The sequence below is a fragment of the Taudactylus pleione genome, unplaced genomic scaffold (assembly GCF_031769625.1).
Source record: "Taudactylus pleione unplaced genomic scaffold, aTauple2 ptg000803l, whole genome shotgun sequence".
NCBI classification, from domain to species: domain Eukaryota; kingdom Metazoa; phylum Chordata; class Amphibia; order Anura; family Myobatrachidae; genus Taudactylus; species Taudactylus pleione.
This window is the reverse complement of record NW_028285205.1, coordinates 1,569,099-1,589,085: the sequence shown is the minus strand read 5'-3', so window position 1 is coordinate 1,589,085 and position 19,987 is coordinate 1,569,099. Positions and strand designations below refer to the sequence as shown.

General features: G+C 43.0%; 1 long non-coding RNA gene across 24 annotated transcripts in view; it reads right to left on the bottom strand.

Annotated features, from left to right (window-relative positions):
* Positions 1–7,928: 7,928 nt before the first annotated feature.
* Positions 7,929–19,987, bottom strand: part of LOC148474877 (uncharacterized) — a 40,436-nt gene continuing 28,377 nt past the window's right edge. For 11 of the 24 annotated variants that reach the window (XR_015872825.1, XR_015872832.1, XR_015872821.1 and 8 more), the window contains exons 14-18: positions 19,326–19,544; positions 17,391–17,623; positions 13,079–13,320; positions 9,238–9,479; positions 7,935–8,652 (exon numbers count right to left, since the gene is read on the bottom strand). This is a non-coding gene — a long non-coding RNA (uncharacterized LOC148474877). Of the gene's footprint in view, positions 8,653–9,237; positions 9,480–11,862; positions 12,765–13,078; positions 13,321–17,390; positions 17,624–17,835; positions 18,215–19,325; positions 19,545–19,987 lie in introns of all 24 variants that reach the window. The other 13 variants (XR_015872824.1, XR_015872840.1, XR_015872837.1 and 10 more) reach the window with 11 other exon arrangements.

The window sequence follows — 19,987 nt, the reverse complement described above, 5'->3', positions numbered from 1 at the left end:
GTCCCCTGTCATTAACAGTCCAATATAAAATGTAAATAACTTGTGGAAATGTATTCTGAAGCAAACCAAGAACTGAAACGTTTACTTAGTGATTGTGCAAATAAAATGGGTACTACAGTAGCTGTATAGATCTTTCAAAGACAATACTTTTCTGATAGATCAGCTGCACTGTACAAGAACAGGAAAGACTTCTGCAACTAGGTGATATTTATAAAGCAATATTTGCCCAGTCTGCTTTACACCAAATTTAATTGCCACTTTAGCTTTTCAGCTCCTACATGCCAACAAGCTAAAACAGCCATCCCTACCTGTGGGCTGCAGTGAACAGCATGGCACAGCATCCATTCACAGTGCAGGGAAAGCTTGGGCTCCCAGCATCTCCGTTTTCATCACTGTAGGGGGCACGCTAAGTGGAAGCATCTTAAGGACAGACCCCCTTTGAGTGACCACACCCCTTTTTCAGACACATGGTTTTTCTGTAAGGCACCCTGCCTGCTCTAACGTGAAGACTAGGGGATTGCAGCTGATATCTGCTGTGGTCCCCTGGGTACATGCATCCTGGTAGTTTTTAATACTTCCATACCACCTGCAAAAATGTGTTTTCTGAGATACCACGCATTCTTTGATAGCTACACCTCTTAGTACCTAATTCACTATGGGTTTTGTGTACAGACAAGTCATATCACCCGTAGGATCATGGAGTCATTAAGCATGCATCTAAGGGGCATGTAAATTATGATGGGACCCAGGAATGGTCAGATAGGAGCCCATTTTCTTTTTAAGTGGAGCATTTTGTCACTCAGCGCAATCACTGCTGTTCCTGTAATATATATTACAAAGCACTGTAAATTGTTGTTTTCTGTACCACAGTAAAGACACAATGCTGCCTGATTGGTCCTGCAATATAATTGGAGCAGAGTGCACTATATTGTATTTTCTCATTATTAGTTCTGACTGCTCCTTGCTGCTCTAGATCATCTTACACACACTAAGGTTCACTTGAGCAACCTGAAGTCTTTGATCTTAGATGTAGAATGTGACAAGAAATTGGAACCAGCCAGGTTATTAAACATGAAGCCGAGCAGGACTCTTCCATTCATAACCGTCCACCTTCTATGCATATAAAACAAGAGAAGTGGTAAGAACTTACCTTTGTTATCTCTGTTTCTACGGGCACCACGCAGTTAAAGCTTTTGCTGCTCCCAGGATGCACTTGGGTCCATCCTCCTCTATACCCCGCCCCCAAGCAACAGGCACCTCAGTTGGTAAGCAGCCAAGGCAGGAGGAGGAGACTAAACAGAGAGAAGGAGGACTGGAACACACAAGAAACCATACCCACAGAAATTGGAGACGGAAAACCGGTGACCAGCCACACAGCCCATAGGAAGCCAGGTGCGTCAGGGCGGGTGCCCTGTGAACCCTATGGACTTCGGAGAAATAGAGATAACAAAGGTAAGTTCTTACCATATCTCTTGTTTTCTACTTCAGGGTCCATAGGGGGTCCACACGGTTGACCTTGGGGATGTCCCAAAGCAGTTCAACTAAGGGCGGGGACACTCCTGTGCAGAAAGGAGAACCCGGCGTCCGAAGGATGCATCCTGAGAGGCAAAGGTGTCAAACGCATAGAACCTCAAAAATGTCCGAATGGCAGACCAGGTGGCCGCCTTACATAGCCGAACGGAAGAGGTGCCACATCTAGCAGCCCAAGAGGGACCCACAGAACGAGTGGAATGAGCCTTAACCGAGGCTGGCACAGGTAAACCCTCCTGTGCATAAGCCTCACAAATAACGGAACAAAGCCAACGGGCTAACATACGTTTGGTTTTCACAGGAGGGGTTGGTCTGCCAACAAAGAGGACAAACAATGAATCAGACTTCCTAACAGAAGCAGTCCGGTCCACATAGATTCTAAGCGCACGGACTACATCCAAGGAAGCCTCACCAGCTGAAAGATCAGGTGACTGAAAAGCTGGCACAACAAGTTCCTGATTGATGTGGAACTTCGAAACCACTTTAGATAAAAAAAAAAAAAACTCAGGACGAGTGCGGAGCATCGCTCTGTACTGGTGAAAAATCAGAAATGGGGGCGACAGGAAAGCATCCCCAACTCTGACACCCTCCTGGCAGAAGCAATTGGCAGGAGAAAAACGGTCTTAAAGGTTAACCACTTGAGCTCCACCGACTCAAGAGGCTCAAAAGGAGGACCCTGCAGGACCCGAAGACCCACCGCCAAGTCCCAAGGAGCCACAGGAGGCACGAAGGGAGGCTGGATTTGGAGAACACTTGGAAAAAAGTGTGAATATCTGGCAGCGTAGCAATCTGTTGTTGGAACCACACGGACAACGCGGACACATGAACCTTCAGAGAAGGTAAGTGTGCCACACACTGTGGTAAATCAGTGCAGAAGCAGGCTTGCGTGCCCTGAGCATGGTACTAATAACCGAACCAGCGAAGCCCCGAGACCTTAAGACGGCTGTCTCAAGAGCCACGCCATCAAAGACAGCCGACCCAGATCTGGGTAAAGGCAGGGCCCTTGAGAGAACAGGTCCTGATGCTGAGGAAGAAAGTACGGAGCGTCGATGGAGAGGCTCCTCAGATCGGAGTACCAAGGACATCTGGGCCATGCTGGAGGCACCAGCACAAGCGTGCCGCCATTCTGCTTGAATATCCGCAGGACCCGAGGTAGCAGGGATATCGGAGGAAACAGATACGCCAGGTGAAACGTCCATTTCACCAAACGTCCATTTCACCGACAGCACGTCTACCAGACATGCGCCTGCGTCTCTTGTCCTTGACCCGTAAACGGGCAACTTGTGATTGTGACGGGAGGCCATCAAGTCCAGCTCCGGCAGCCCCCATCTGTCCACGAGTAGCTGAAATCCCTCTGGGTGTAGCAACCATTCCCCGGGATGCACGTCGTGACGGCTGAGGAAGTCCGCCTCCCAATTGAGGACTCCGATGATGAAGACCGCCAAGATCGCTGGAATGTGGCACTCCACCCAAGCAAGGATGCGAGACACCTCCGACATCTCAGCCGGACTGCGAGTTCCTCCCTGGTGGTTGATGTACGCCACCGTGGTGGCGTTGTTGGACTGAACTTGAACTGCCCTTCCTTGAAGAACGGTGCCGGACGACTGCAGGGACCTGTACACCGCCCGCAGTTCCAGGATGTTGATGGGGAGAAGTGTTTCATCCGCAGACCAACGACCCTGAAGTGACAACGAGCCTGTCACTGCCCCCCAACCCCGCAGACTGGCATCTGTTGTGAGCAGGACCCAGTCCGGGACCAGATGAGCTGTCTGAAGCCACCAAGCCAAAGACTGCTGAACCTCTGGGGACAATACCAGCATCTGAGAGCAGATCCGGTGAGGTAACCCTGTCACGGTCAGGGTATTTCAGCATGGCGCTAGGCGAGTGTTACCTGTGAGGTCATTGTGGCGTCTGGTGGCGGAGCTGGTGTCTGGCGGGGGGCTTTGGCTGCGCGCGTTGTTGTGCGGGCCTGTTGTCACTCTGCGCTGGTAAGGCCTGGCGGTGTCTCCGTTCCATTTGGCATGGGCGCCGCCATCTTGCCTTCTGGCCATGTGATGCGGCTGGCCAATCCTGGTGAGTCACATGTTCCCTCCGGCCAGTAACAGCACGGCATGGGGTATTTAGGAAGGGTCAGTGCCTTCCTTCTTTGCCAGTGCAACGTGCATCTCAGCCTAGCTGAGAGGGAATTCTCTGTGCTTATCCTGTTCCTGTGAATTCGCTGTCTGCCAGTCTGCTTGTCAGCTCCTAGCTCCCACTGGACTACCCCACTACCTCCATCACCCTTGCCCATACCTGAGTGCCTGAGCCTGCTGACATCCTGCGCTTCAGTTCACTACCTGCAAACCTGGCTTGTTTATTTTCAGTTCACTACCTGCACAGCTCTAAATGTTTCTACTTGGACATTAACCCTTTTGCTCCCACCACAGAACTCTTGTGCACATTTATATATTCCTGGACTTTTATTTACTGCCACATTATGTCTACTCAAGCACGTATTAAAGATCCTAGTTTTATTTTCAAATCTGCTTCTGTGATCGCTCCTGCTACCACCCCGGGTCCACAAACAACCCAGAACATAACAAACCCGTTCCATTCTGATAGAATCAGCCCCTGCAGGGGCCGTGAATGGAACTGGGCAAATTCCACCATGTCGAATGCAGACACCATGGACCCCAGAACTCTCATAGCCGAATGGACCGACAGTCGGCAACTGCTCAGGCAACTGTGTATCCGCAGCTGTAGGGAGGAGACCTTCTCTGGAGTCAGGAAGATCCTTTGCTGACGAGAATCTAGCAGGGCTCCCAAATGAACCATCCCCTGTGATGGAATCAGGGAGGACTTTCTCCAATTTATCAACCACCCGTGCGCTTGCAGGCAACCGATCGTCAGGTGGAGATGTTGAAGCAGTACCTCCGGGGAGCTCGCCAGTAAAAGGAGGTCGTCCAGATACGGCAGCAGCTGTAAATTCTGGATCCGAAGGTGTGCGGCCATGATTTCCATCACTTTGGTGAAAACCCTTGGTGCCGTGGAGAGGCCAAAGGGTAGCGCCCGGAACCGATAGTGATGCAGATACCGCTGGTGCGAAGGTGCTATCGGAACATGGAGGCAGGCGTCCTGGATATCCAGGGAGACCATGTAATCCCCAGGTTCCATCGCCAGAATGATGGAACATAACGTTTCCATCCTGAATTTGGGAACTCTGCGGAATTTGTTCAGAGACTTCATAGAGCGATGAGAACCATTGGGTTTCTGCACCAGAAACAGAGTAGAGTAGTACCCAGTCCCTCGTGATTGAGGAACGGGAACAATGACCCCTGCTTTCAGCAAGGACTCTATAATCTCCTGAATCTGCAAAGCCTTGGTTTTGTCCTGAGAAGGACTCGTGCAGAAAAACTGGTGGGGCGGTCTGTGCCGAAAAGACAGGGCGTACCCCTGGGAGACCACTTCTCGAACCCAGGCATCCGTGGTGGTATTGTGCCAGCACTGGGCAAATTGAAGAAGTCGGCCTCCCACTCTGGGGTCCCCCAGAGGGAGGCCAGTCCCATCAGACAGAAGGTTTATCTTCCTGTTTGGAAGACGGGCGCCTGGGACTCCAGACCTGCTTCTTGGGCTTCGAGGCTGTCTTGGTCGCCAATTGCCTCAGCAAGGACTGACCCTTGGCCTTTCCTTGAACCCGAAAGGCTGAGCTCCTCACCTTAGCCAGCGCTGAAGCAGAAGGGAGGAAGATTTAGCCAGAGTATCCACTATTTTGTCCAAATCTGGACCAAATAGCAACTCTCCATTTAAAGGTAAGGCCTCCAAGCCCTTTTTAGAATCCACATCAGCCCTTCAGGACCGCAGCCACAAGGACGTGCCGACACAGCTGCAGCCGACACCCTAGAGGTCAGCAGGCTTGCATCCAGCGATGCTTCCGCAATATAGGAAGCTGCATCTCTCATCTGTCCCATCAATGCTCTCTGGATATCCAGAGCATCGTCTGGAAAGGTATCTTCCAAAGCGTTGGCCTAGCTTCCAATGGCCTTAGCCACCCAGGAGATGGCCATGGACGGACGGGAGAGAGTAGATAGACTTTAAACAAGTCTCCACTTTCCTGTCCGTGGGATCCTTCAAGAAGGAGATAGACGGTAATGGCAAAGTAGCGCTTTTAATAAAGCGAGTGACATGGGAATCCACCGCAGGCGGGGTTTCCCATTTCCTGCAATGAGCCTCAGGAAAAGGATAGTTGGATGCCAACCATTTCTGTGTTTGGAATCTCTTGCTGGGCAACTGCCAGGCCCCCGCCATATGATCCGTCAACTGGTCTGACAGGGGAAAAACAGTCGAAGCTACTTTGTTTTTTTTTAAATTAGGATACTTCGACCTGGGAGCTGGCACATCCTCCTCTGTATGAAGGATGGCCCGCACCGCCCTAACCAATGCTGGCACATTAATGGAGGACTCAGTCTCCACCTCCTGGGCCATGGCATCAGAGTCAGAGTTCTCATGTACCTGTCATCCGAAGACACGTCCGTGTCCATAAACTGCGCTGCCAGTGAAGCCGGAACGGGTTGCTGGGACGCCACTGGGGGCATATCACTAACCGACTGAAAAGCCGACGACGAGGCCGCCAGGCTCTGAACATTCACCCAGGGAGGGGGTACCACCTGAGGATACCCCTGAAAGGGTACCATTGACAGCTGTGTCACTGTGGGAGACTGTACGTACACGGAATCCCGAATACGGACCCACAGTCTGAGACCCGGGGGGAGACTGCAACAAATGCGAAACACCCAGGGAATGGGGGATGGTAGGCTGGGGCAACGCCCTAGAAGGGACCGCAGGACAGTCCGCGATTGACGCCAGCACTTGTGAAAACATCGCCCAAGGAGGATCCTGCACCACCAGGGGTTTAGAGGGTCCAGGTACCAGCTGGCACAGCTCGCACAGACCGTCCCGAGACAAATCCACCCCATCAACCCCTGCCGAACAGCGCTGGGAGGAACACAACACAGGAGCCACGGAGCGCTCATTCTCATCAGACATGACACAATACCTTTGCAATAACTATGTATCACCGAAAAGAGGTGAGGCGTATAACACATATGCAACACAAACAGCCCACAATATGGCACTAAGTAGCACACCAGTGTAGGCAGCGGGCCGTAGGAGAAGGAAAGGGATAGTGATGAGTGTCAGCAGAAATTAGCACAGACAGCAGCACTCGCAAAAGTCACATATCATGCAGGAAGTTATACTCACTACATCTTTTGCTACAATCAACCTCCTAGATTCAGTGTCTGGGAGGGCTATAGTGCTGCGAACACCATCCTTTTGCAGGGGAGAGGTACGCAGGGGCCCTATTAGAACCCAAGTGGACCCAAGTGCATCCTGGGAGCAGCAAAAGCTTTAACTGCGTGGTGCCTGTGGATCCAGATCCGTGTGGACCCCCTATGGACCCTGAAGTAGAAACCAAAGTTAGATAACCCTGGCCAAACCAGCTTGCATTTTGTAGGGGACAAATGATACATAGCTGGATTTTAAAGTGGCCATAAGTGACTGACATTTTTGAGAACTCTATGGGGTGTCAGGAATGACAGTGGAAGGAGACATAGTAAACCACTAGTCATTGAAATCATCTAAAAGACTGCTTTATGCTGCTAGTAACTATGACAGTATCATTTCTATCAAACTATAAAAATGTGTTGGCTGCATTGTAATGTGGGGCAAGTCAAATGAAAATGCAATTTTGTCCCCATTTTCTGATTATTGCTCACAAAAGCCTAACCTCCAATCCCTATAATATTCAGTGCCCAAATCTCTCCATCCATAGTGTTGAACTTTGACATTATGAAAGCACATATTACCTTACTTTCAATCAGTAGAGAACAGTAGAAAACAAATGTAAAAGGAATATTTCCCGAAAATATCTAGATAAAACGAGATATTAACTTTGATACTAGATTCACGCAAACCTGCACTTTATTTTTGCTTAGTAATCCAGGTATTAGTAAAGTAACATTTACTTAAATTGTTTTTTTTACATTGAATTAACCTAATTAGTACAATTCTGTATGTTTTGCATGATTAGTTAAACTGGTGCTTCTAGCTAGATTATTCTGAGAAAAATGATTACTAAACACAATAGTTTAGTAATTTTCTATCTAGAAGAATAGTTTATTTGTAAACTGTCAAAACATCGGGATCCAGAGTTTAGAATTAAATTTGATCTAGATTAAATCTTGTTTAGATGAACTATACTATATGGGGGAATGCACTGAAATACCATTGTTTAATACAGAAATAAGAGAAATGGAATAACTATGGATACACTTTAAAAGAGAAATGACATTTAAATTGAATATGCTTTAAGAATTACTTTTCTAAGAAACCTTTGAGTATTATGGAGTTCCAAAATGTGCTAAAAGTGCTTAAAATTAAGTAAAAAAGTGATTACATTTCTTATTTTTAGACAACCTTCCTAAAGAACTTTACTCCTGAGATGCAACATCCAGGGATCAATTACCCACAGGTACAGTCTACTTCTCCCAGCAGAAATGAGGTCTCTATATTGCCAGGTTGTTCAGGATTCAGTCTAAGTCCCTTGTAATGGACTTTGTTAAATCAATAAAATAGCATATATCGATGAAGATCTTGATACTGTACACCTTTTGTGGTAAAGTAAATATAATTTATTTAGGGGGACATTTCTACTTTTCTGCAGAGTGACATGGAGTGATTACAATGAGAAGTAAATTAGATTTCTGAATTTGTTGCAGAAAGAGCATCTTACACAAACAATTACAGAATCATTTAATGATAGAAGTTTCCAGGAACAGTAAAATACAGGTATTTCATTGGATAATGTAGAGTAAAGTGTGAAGCACAGTATAGTCATAGGGAGGGGGGATAGGGCAATATCAGATGAGGTTTTCATGATCTTGGAGCAATATCAGTCATTAAACAGTTCGGACAGCATATAACAGGTTAGGTCTGAACAAGAACAAGGCTGATGTTGGTCATGTTGCAGGATGTGTGGCGCCATCAAAGACAATTAATGGACTTTCTCTAAATCCACATTCTCCCTTCTCAGCAGATATTTATTGTGGTTATCTCATCATCACTTTGGGTCACTGAAGAATTTAGCTGCAGAACAAACAATTTAATCAAGCAATATATACACCATTTATATTTAACTCCATCAATCTATAAATGCGTCAAGAGATCAACAGACCTAACAAGTTGTAGTTGATCACAAAATGTTTCACACAATGTAATTTACGATGTAAGGAAATGCATTCTTAGAAACCATTGGCTTGACAACTGCAAATAATGACCCCATGTGAGCTAATAAACTTGAAATGAAATCTGCACGACTATTTAGTCATTCATTTACTACAGTCCTTTTGTTTGAAAGGACACATGCATTTCATGCAGGTTTTACATACGGCATAAAAAACCCAGCGTTTATAAGGTCCATTAGTAATGTCCGCCACAAGGCTGGAACCAACTACTGGGAAAACATAGCTGCATAGTACTGAACCAGGAATCGTGAAAAGACAAAAAATTAAAATATGTTAGGGACCATACTGGATGATAAGTCGCACAGCACCTCACAGCATAAAGCCAAAGTAGTTTTATAGAGAATGAAAATAGTTTGTATTGTTGGATGCAACCTATTAAGATATTAAAGCAAGCCAATTACTTTAAATAAATACAGGATATCATTACCTCTGGATAGTCGTCAGTAAGCATCTTGTCTGGTAGCTTCATAGGTTCAATAGTCTGCAGCACTGTATCCTGATAAACTCCTGTAATGTCCACCACAAAGCTATTTATAATATCCAAGCTGTTTGAAGACACTGGTTTCCGCTTGTACCACTGCCAATGGATGAAGCAAATCATTTTCTTTCAGGTATCCAGAAACCTCAATGTTCATTAGAGTAGCTGCTGGAATGAGAAGTGCAGTAATTCTAGGAGGTAAAGAAAGTTTCTACTGAAAATAACACTGCCAATTGTAAATAATTGGTACAACACCCTACAGGCAGGAAATATACAGCATTATGACACGCCACACCATACGAAGTTTTAGGGGCAATAAATATAGTTTGTATTTCTTAAGTGTAACCTATTAATATATTACCTAAAAGCAAGCGGGATATGCTACTAACAGGAAGCAACCATACTATATAATGCCACTCCATACGGAACAGCACCACACAGCATGATGCTATACTAACAGTTAAGGACAATTAAACTAGGTTAAATTCAATAACGTATACTATTATGATTATAACTAAAAGCAACCATACTTTATAATGCCACTCCATACGGAGCCTTATGGAACAGCACTACACAGCATGATGCTATACTAACCGTTTGTAGGACAATTGAACTAGGTTAAATGCAATAATGCATACTATTAAGATTATAACTAAAACCAACCATAGTTTATAATGCCACTCCATACGGAACAGCACCACACATGCTGTACTAACAGTTTTAAGGACACAAACTAGGTTAAATGCAATAATGCATACTATTAAAAATACTAACTAAAAGCAACCAAACTTTATAATGCCACTCCAACAGCACTAAACAGCATGATGCTATTTAAACTTTTAAGGACAATTACACTAGGTTAAATGCAATAATGCAAACTATTATGATACTAAAAGCAAGCAAAATATTCAACAGGAAGCATCTATACTATATAATGCCACTCCATACGGTGCCTTACGGAACAGCACTACACAGCATGATGCTATACTAACAGTTGGTAGAACAATTACACTAGGTTAAATGCAATACTGCATACTATTAAGATTATAACTAAAACCAACCATAGTTTATAATGCCACTCCATACGCTGCCTAAAGGTGCGTATCCACTACCAGACATGGAAATGACAGCACGATTACGACATTGTAATCGTGATGTCGTTTCCATGTCTGTAATGTGCTACACTGAACGTTCACAGTGTAGCACACACATTCATCATCGCCATACATGCGGAACCTGACGTGATTGTCAGGTTGACCAGCATGTACGGGCGATGATAGATGTCGGAACCGACCTGCGGGCGCAAGCATCGCTGGTAGTTTGACCAAAATGTGCCCGATACATGTGCGATTTAAATTGCAATGTGGATACGCACCATTACGGAACAGCACCACATATGCTGTACTAACAGTTTTAATGACACAAACTAGGTTAAATGCAATAATGCATACTATTAAAAATACTAATTAAAAGCAACCATACTTTATAATGCCACTCCAACAGCACTAAACAGCATGATGCTATTTAAATTTTGTAGGACAATTACACTAGGTTAAATGCAATAATGCATACTATTAAGATTATAACTAAAACCAACCATAGTTTATAATGCCACACCATACGGAACAGCACCAGACATGCTGTACTAACAGTTTTAAGGACACAAACTAGGTTAAATGCAATAATGCATACTATTAAAAATACTAACTAAAAGCAACCAAACTTTATAATGCAACTCCATACGGAACAGCACTACACAGCATGATGCTATTTAAACTTTTAAGGACAATTACACTAGGTTAAATGCAATAATGCATACTATTAAGATACTAAAAGCAAGCATCCATACTATATAATGCCACTCCATACGGTGCCTTACGGAACAGCACTACACAGCATGATGCTATACTAACAGTTGGTAGAACAATTACACTAGGTTAAATGCAATAATGCATACTATTAAGATACTAAAAGCAAGCATCCACAGTATATAATGCCACTCCATATGGTGCCTTACGGAACAGCACTACACAGCATGATGCTATACTAACAGTTGGTAGAACAATTACACTAGGTTAAATGCAATAATGCATACTATTAAGATACTAAAAGCAAGCATCCATACTATATAATGCCACTCCATACGGTGCCTTACGGAACAGCACTACACAGCATGATGCTATACTAACAGTTGGTAGAACAATTACACTAGGTTAAATGCAATAATGCATACTATTAAGATACTAAAAGCAAGCATCCATACTATATAATGCCACTCCATACGGTGCCTTACAGAACAGCACTACACAGCATGATGATGTTATACAGAACTGGAGTCTTAGCCGTGAAGGTCTGCAACCGTTCGTAGCGGAACTCAGTCCTGGAACCAACTACTGGGAACGCAGACTAACACTGCTATAGAGACTCAATGCTACATAGACCGGAACCATCGAATCGCAACATTTGAGAGAAAAGAAAAAGACATTAAACAAAAAGAAAGAAGGATATGAGAGTGACAGCCACAAAGCACCATACTGTATGCACGGCACCTTACGGCACAACTCCACACAGCACCTCACAGCATCTCTCAGCATGATGAAGATATACAGAACTGGAGTCTTAGCCGTGAAGGTCTGCAACCGTTCGTAGCGGAACTCAGTCCTGGAACCAACATTTGAGAGAAAAGAAGAAGACATTAAACAAAAAGAAAGAAGGATATGAGAGTGACAGCCACAAAGCACCATACTGTATGATGACAATGTCGCACGGCACCTTACGGCACAACACCACACAGCACAGCACCTCACAGCATCTCTCAGCATGACTAAGATATACAGAACTGGAGTCTTAGCCGTGATGGTCTGCAACCGTTCGTAGTGGAACTCAGTCCTGGAACCAACTACTGGGAACGCAGACTAACACTGCTATATAGACTCAATGCTGCATAGACCGGAACCATTGAATCGCAACATTTGAGAGAAAAGAAGAAGACATTAAACAAAAAGAAGGATATGAGAGTGACAGCCACAAAGCACCATACTGTATGATGACATGTCGCACGGCACCTTACGGCACAACACCACACAGCACAGCACCTCACAGCATCTCTCAGCATGACGAAGATATACAGAACTGGAGTCTTAGCCGTGAAGGTCTGCAACCGTTCGTAGCGGAACTCAGTCCTGGAACCAACTACTGGGAACGCAGACTAACACTGCTATAGAGACTCAATGCTGCATAGACCGGAACCATCGAATCGCAACATTTGAGAGAAAAGAAAAAGACATTAAACAAAAAGAAAGGATATGAGAGTGACAGCCACAAAGCACCATACTGTATGATGACATGTCGCACGGCACCTTACGGCACAACACCACACAGCACAGCACCTCACAGCATCTCTCAGCATGATGAAGATATACAGAACTGGAGTCTTAGCCGTGAAGGTCTGCAACCGTTCGTAGCGGAACTCAGTCCTGGAACCAACTACTGGGAACGCAGACTAACACTGCTATAGAGACTCAATGCTGCATAGACCGGAACCATCGAATCGCAACATTTGAGAGAAAAGAAGAAGACATTAAACAAAAAGAAAGAAGGATATGAGAGTGACAACCACAAAGCACCATACTGTATGATGACATGTCGCACGGCACCTTACGCCACAGCACCTCACAGCATAAAGCCAAAGCAGTTTTATAGAGAATGAAAATAGTTTGTATTGTTGGATGCAACCTTTGAAGATATTAAAGCAAGCCAATTACTTTAAATGAATACAGGATATCATTACCTCTGGATAGTCGTCAGTAAGCATCTTGTCTGGTAGCTTCATAGGCTCAATAGTCTGCAGAACTGTATCCTGATAAACTCGTGTAATGTCCACCACAAAGCCATCTATAATATCCAAGCTGTTTGAAGACACTGGTTTCCGCTTGTACCACTGCCAATGGATGAAGCAAATCATTTTCTTTCAGGTATCCAAAAACCTCAATGTTCATTAGCGTAGCTGCTGGAATGAGAAGTGCAGTAATTCTAGGAGGTAAAGAAAGTTTCTACTGAAAATATAACACTGCCAATTGTAAATAATTGGTACAACACCCTACAGGCAGGAAATATACAGCATTATGACATGCCACACCATACTAAGTTTTAGGGGCAATAAATATAGTTTGTATTTCTTAAGTGTAACCTATTAATATATTACCTAAAAGCAAGCGGGATATGCTACTAACAGGAAGCAACCATACTATATAATGCCACTCCATACGGAACAGCACCACACAGCATGATGCTATACTAACAGTTAAGGACAATTAAACTAGGTTAAATTCAATAACGTATACTATTATGATTATAACTAAAAGCAACCATACTATATAATGCCACTCCATACGGTGCCTTATGGAACAGCACTACACAGCATGATGCTATACTAACCTTTTGTAGGACAATTGAACTAGGTTAAATGCAATAATGCATACTATTAAGATTATAACTAAAACCAACCATAGTTTATAATGCCACTCCATACGCTGCCTAAAGGAGCGTATCCACTACCAGACATTGAAATGACAGCACGATTACGACATTGTAATCGTGATGTCGTTTCCATGTCTGTAATGTGCTACACTGAACGTTCAGTGTAGCACACACATTCATCATCGCCGTACATGCGGAACCTGACGTGATTGTCAGGTTGACCAGCATGTACGGGCGATGATAGATGTCGGAACCGACCTGCGGGCGCAAGCATCGCTGGTAGTTTGACCAAAATGTGCCCGATACATGTGCGATTTAAATTGCAATGTGGATACGCACCATTACGGAACAGCACCACATATGCTGTACTAACAGTTTTAATGACACAAACTAGGTTAAATGCAATAATGCATACTATTAAAAATACTAATTAAAAGCAACCATACTTTATAATGCCACTCCAACAGCACTAAACAGCATGATGCTATTTAAACTTTGTAGGACAATTACACTAGGTTAAATGCAATAATGCAAACTATTAAGATACTAAAAGCAAGCAAAATATTCAACAGGAAGCATCTATACTATATAATGCCACTCCATACGGTGCCTTACGGAACAGCACTACACAGCATGATGCTATACTAACAGTTGGTAGAACAATTACACTAGGTTAAATGCAATAATGCATACTATTAAGATACTAAAAGCAAGCATCCATACTATATAATGCCACTCCATACGGTGCCTTACGGAACAGCACTACAAAGCAAGATGCTATACTAACAGTTGGTAGAACAATTACACTAGGTTAAATGCAATAATGCATACTATTAAGATACTAAAAGCAAGCATCCATACTATATAATGCCACTCCATACGGTGCCTTACGGAACAGCACTACAAAGCAAGATGCTATACTAACAGTGGGTAGAACAATTACACTAGGTTAAATGCAATAATGCATACTATTAAGATACTAAAAGCAAGCATCCATACTATATAATGCCACTCCATACGGTGCCTTACGGAACAGCACTACAAAGCAAGATGCTATACTAACAGTTGGTAGAACAATTACACTAGGTTAAATGCAGTAATGCATACTATTAAGATACTAAAAGCAAGCATCCATACTATATAATGCCACTCCATATGGTGCCTTACGGATCAGCACTACAAAGCAAGATGCTATATTAACAGTTGGTAGAACAATTACACTAGGTTAAATGCAGTAATGCATACTATTAAGATACTAAAAGCAAGCATCCATACTATATAATGCCACTCCATACGGTGCCTTACGGATCAGCACTACACAGCATGATGATGTTATACTAATAGTTGGTAGAACAATTACACTAGGTTAAATGCAATAATGCATACTATTAAGATACTAAAAGCAAGCATCCACACTATATAATGCCACTCCATACGGTGCCTTACGGAACAGCACTACACAGCAAGATGCTATACTAACAGTTTTAAGAACAATTACACTAGGTTAAATGCAATAATGCATACTATTAAGATACTAAAAGCAAGCATCCACAGTATATAATGCCACTCCATACGGTGCCTTACGGAACAGCACTACACAGCAAGATGCTATACTAACAGTTTTAAGAACAATTACACTAGGTTAAATGCAATAATGCATACTATTAAGATACTAAAAGCAAGCATCCACAGTATATAATGCCACTCCATACGGTGCCTTACGGAACAGCACTACACAGCATGATGCTATACTAACAGTTTTAAGAACAAATACACTAGGTTAAATGCAATAACGCATACTATTAAGATACTAAAAGCAAGCATCCATACTATATAATGCCACTCCATACGGTGCCTTACGGATCAGCACTACACAGCATGATGATGTTATACTAACAGTTGGTAGAACAATTACACTAGGTTAAATGCAATAATGCATACTATTAAGATACTAAAAGCAAGCATCCACACTATATAATGCCACTCCATACGGTGCCTTACGGAACAGCACTACACAGCAAGATGCTATACTAACAGTTTTAAGAACAATTACACTAGGTTAAATGCAATAATGCATACTATTAAGATACTAAAAGCAAGCATCCATACTATATAATGCTACTCCATACGGTGCCTTACGGAACAGCACTACACAGCATGATGCTATACTAACAGTGGGTAGAACAATTACACTAGGTTAAATGCAATAATGCATACTATTAAGATACTAAAAGCAAGCATCCACACTATATAATGCCACTCCATACGGTGCCTTACGGAACAGCACTACACAGCAAGATGCTATACTAACAGTTTTAAGAACAATTACACTAGGTTAAATGCAATAATGCATACTATTAAGATACTAAAAGCAAGCATCCACAGTATATAATGCCACTCCATACGGTGCCTTACGGAACAGCACTACACAGCAAGATGCTATACTAACAGTTTTAAGAACAATTACACTAGGTTAAATGCAATAATGCATACTATTAAGATACTAAAAGCAAGCATCCACAGTATATAATGCCACTCCATACGGTGCCTTACGGAACAGCACTACACAGCATGATGCTATACTAACAGTTTTAAGAACAAATACACTAGGTTAAATGCAATAATGCATACTATTAAGATACTAAAAGCAAGCATCCATACTATATAATGCCACTCCATACGGTGCCTTACGGATCAGCACTACACAGCATGATGATGTTATACTAACAGTTGGTAGAACAATTACACTAGGTTAAATGCAATAATGCATACTATTAAGATACTAAAAGCAAGCATCCACACTATATAATGCCACTCCATACGGTGCCTTACGGAACAGCACTACACAGCAAGACGCTATACTAACAGTTTTAAGAACAATTACACTAGGTTAAATGCAATAATGCATACTATTAAGATACTAAAAGCAAGCATCCATACTATATAATGCTACTCCATACGGTGCCTTACGGAACAGCACTACACAGCATGATGCTATACTAACAGTGGGTAGAACAATTACACTAGGTTAAATGCAATAATGCATACTATTAAGATACTAAAAGCAAGCATCCATACTATATAATGCCACTCCATACGGTGCCTTACGGAACAGCACTACAAAGCAAGATGCTATACTAACAGTTGGTAGAACAATTACACTAGGTTAAATGCAGTAATGCATACTATTAAGATACTAAAAGCAAGCATCCATACTATATAATGCCACTCCATACGGTGCCTTACGGATCAGCACTACAAAGCAAGATGCTATACTAACAGTTGGTAGAACAATTACACTAGGTTAAATGCAGTAATGCATACTATTAAGATACTAAAAGCAAGCATCCACACTATATGCCACTCCATACGGTGCCTTACGGAACAGCACTACACAGCAAGATGCTATACTAACAGTTTTAAGAACAATTACACTAGGTTAAATGCAATAATGCATACTATTAAGATACTAAAAGCAAGCATCCACAGTATATAATGCCACTCCATACGGTGCCTTACGGAACAGCACTACACAGCATGATGCTATACTAACAGTTTTAAGAACAATTACACTAGGTTAAATGCAATAATGCAAACTATTAAGATATTAAAGCAAGCATTACCTGGGCATGGAAATTCATAAGAATCTTGTCTGGTAGCTTTAGAAACTCAATAGTCTGCAGCACTGTTTCCTGATGGCCTCTTGATATGGCCACACACAAACCAGTCTATAATATCCACCATGTTTGAAGACACCAGTTTCCACTTGTAACATTGAAGCAAACCATTTTCTTTCACGTATCCAACACCCTCAATGTTCATTAGAGTAGCTGCTCAAGTGAGAAGTGCAGAAATTCTAGGAAGTAAAGAAAATGTATTCTCAAAACAAACCTGCCAACTGTAAATAGGGACAATGAGAGACAAAAAGGTTACATTCAACAATAAACTATGAAGACATTAAAAAAAATGAAAGAAGGATATGAGAGTGACAGCCACAAAGCACCATACTGTATGATGACATGTCGCACGGCACCTTACGGCACAACACCACACAGCACAGCACCTCACAGCATCTCTCAGCATGACGAAGATATACAGAACTGGAGTCTTAGCCGTGAAGGTCTGCAACCGTTCGTAGAGGAACTCAGTCCTGGAACTAACTACTGGGAACGCAGACTAACACTGCTATAGAGACTCAATGCTGCATAGACCGGAACCATCGAATCACAACATTTGAGAGAAAAGAAGAAGACATTAAACAAAAAGAATGAAGGATATGAGAGTTACAGCCACAAAGCACCATACTGTATGATGACATGTCGCACGGCACCTTACGGCACACCACCACACAGCACAGCACCTCACAGCATCTCTCAGCATGACGAAGATATACAGAACTGGAGTCTTAGCCGTGAAGGTCTGCAACCGTTCGTAGCGGAACTCAGTCCTGGAACCAACATTTGAGAGAAAAGAAGAAGACATTAAACAAAAAGAAATAAGGATATGAGAGTGACAGCCACAAAGCACCATACTGTATGATGACAATGTCGCACGGCACCTTACGGCACAACACCACACAGCACAGCACCTCACAGCATCTCTCAGCATGACGAAGATATACAGAACTGGAGTCTTAGCCGTGATGGTCTGCAACCGTTCGTAGTGGAACTCAGTCCTGGAACCAACTACTGGGAACGCAGACTAACACTGCTATATAGACTCAATGCTGCATAGACCGGAACCATCGAATCGCAACATTTGAGAGAAAAGAAGAAGACATTAAACAAAAAGAAAGAAGGATATGAGAGTGACAGCCACAAAGCACTATACTGTATGATGACATGTTGCACGGCACAACACCACACAGCACAGCACCTCACAGCATCTCTCAGCATGATGAAGATATACAGAACTGGAGTCTTAGCCGCGAAGGTCTGCAACCGTTCGTAGCGGAACTCAGTCCTGGAACCAACTACTGGGAACGCAGGCTAACACTGCAATAGAGACTCAATGCTGCATAGACCGGAACCATCGAATCGCAACATTTGATAGAAAAGACATTAAACAAAAAGAAAGAAGGCTATGAGAGTGACAGCCACAAAGCACCATACTGTATGATGACAATGTCGCACGGCACCTTACGGCACAACACCACACAGCACAGCACCTCACAGCATGACGAAGATATACAGAACTGGAGTCTTAGCTGTGAAGGTCTGCAACCGTTCGTAGCGGAACTCAGTCCAGGAACCAACTACTGGGAACGCAGACTAACACTGCTATAGAGACTCAATCCTGCATATACCGGAACCATCGAATCGCAACATTTGAGAGAAGAGAAGAAGACATTAAACAAAAAGAAAGAAGGATATGAGAGTGACAACCACAAAGCACCATACTGTATGATGACATGTCGCACGGCACCTTACGGCACGGCACCTCACAGCATAAAGCCAAAGCAGTTTTATAGAGAATGAAAATAGTTTGTATTGTTGGATGCAACCTATTAAGATATTAAAGCAAGCCAATTACTTTAAATGAATACAGGATATCATTACCTCTGGATAGTCGTCAGTAAGCATCTTGTCTGGTAGCTTCATAGGCTCAATAGTCTGCAGCACTGTATCCTGATAAACTCGTGTAATGTCCACCACAAAGCCATCTATAATATCCAAGCTGTTTGAAGACACTGGTTTCCGCTTGTACCACTGCCAATGGATGAAGCAAATAATTTTCTTTCAGGTATCCAAAAACCTCAATGTTCATTAGAGTAGCTGCTGGAATGAGAAGTGCAGTAATTCTAGGAGGTTAAGAAAGTTTCTACTGAAAATATAACACTGCCAATTGTAAATAATTGGTACAACACCCTACAGGCAGGAAATATACAGCATTATGACATGCCACACCATACTAAGTTTTAGGGGCAATAAATATAGTTTGTATTTCTTAAGTGTAACCTATTAATATATTACCTAAAAGCAAGCGGGATATGCTACTAACAGGAAGCAACCATACTATATAATGCCACTCCATACGGAACAGCACCACACAGCATGATGCTATACTAACAGTTAAGGACAATTAAACTAGGTTAAATTCAATAACGTATACTATTATGATTATAACTAAAAGCAACCATACTTTATAATGCCACTCCATACGGTGCCTTATGGAACAGCACTACACAGCATGATGCTATACTAACCTTTTGTAGGACAAT